The sequence below is a fragment of the Malania oleifera genome, chromosome 13, assembly GCF_029873635.1.
Source record: "Malania oleifera isolate guangnan ecotype guangnan chromosome 13, ASM2987363v1, whole genome shotgun sequence".
Classification (NCBI taxonomy): Eukaryota; Viridiplantae; Streptophyta; class Magnoliopsida; order Santalales; family Ximeniaceae; genus Malania; species Malania oleifera.
The window spans coordinates 30,389,365-30,390,704 of record NC_080429.1 but is presented as its reverse complement, the minus strand read 5'-3'; positions in this window follow the sequence as shown (position 1 = coordinate 30,390,704).

Genomic DNA, 1,340 nt, shown 5'->3' with positions numbered 1-1,340 from the left:
TCCCCTCTACTGGCAGGGGTGGTTAACACAAGTCTGAACTAAATTGAACTATATAGCTACGGTACCGTGCTCCTGAAAATTTATTTGAACTATCATCCGAGTTCTAATAACATATAGTATATAATCATATACTATTTTAACATAAACAGATTGATAACATTTTTTGAATTCTGTCATAACATAAATAATCACAATCTTGTGCTGGATAACATACATAATTGTGACCTTACGTTGGCTATCAATCACGGCCTTGTGCCGAACATATCATTGATACTGAACTAAGCATATGTATTATTTATCATATATTCTGAAACCATAATATCCTGTATTATCCATGTTATTCCTGAAAATAAATGTAAACATGTCTTTTCTGTATATCTAACTTAACATAATACAATATACATGAAATAATATTCATATCACACAAACTGAATAAAAACATGAAATCTGTTCTAGAATTACATTTTCTGACATTTTACAATAAAAACATATTCCTGTGTAACAGTAGTATTTTTCCAAATATATATATTCCCAAATATGCTCATACATAATTCATGCTTTCTGAAAATTAATCTGCTATTATTTAATAATAATTTTCATGACAAATTACTGTTTAGTTTACTCCTTTACCTGACTGCTGGAAAGCCCCTAAAACGACTAGTCTTGCACCCGCAAGGTTTCTTGCTCAACACCCTGAAAACAACATTACCCCAAATAAAAACCTCAGTATTTCTTCAAATTCTACATTTTCTACAATTGTAGGAATTCCAAATACTCAATAAAAAACCTTACCCTAAACCTGGGATAGAGTCCAAGTTAGCCCCACCAACGATATACTCCAGCAAGCTTGAAGAGAACTTCCCCAGGAGTAGCGTGGCGGCTTTAGATCCTCGATCTGACAAAGAATGGACCCAAAATCTTAGAGAGAAGGAAGAAGAACCAAAGAGGAGAGAGAGAGGGAGAGAGAGAGAGAGAGAGAGAGAGAGAGAGAGAGAGAGAGAGGTTCTTTGCGTGAATTCTATGGTGAAAATCGAATTTAGGCTATTTATACACCTACACTCATCGACGAGATACGTCACCTCATCGACAAGGTCACGAAGGGAGTTTGTTGATGAATGCTTATTCCTCGTTGATGAAATTCAGAATTGAAAATAGCTTCTCAGTAACTTCTCGTCGACGAGACGCTTGTCCACGTCGACAATCCCATCAAGCGTGTTCATCGACGAGACCCTTTTGAATTCCAACTTTACAATTTCTTTTTCTCTTCTCCTCCTATTATTTAATTAATATAATTTACCAAGTCTCTACATTCTCCATTCCTTATAAAAATTTCTTCCTCG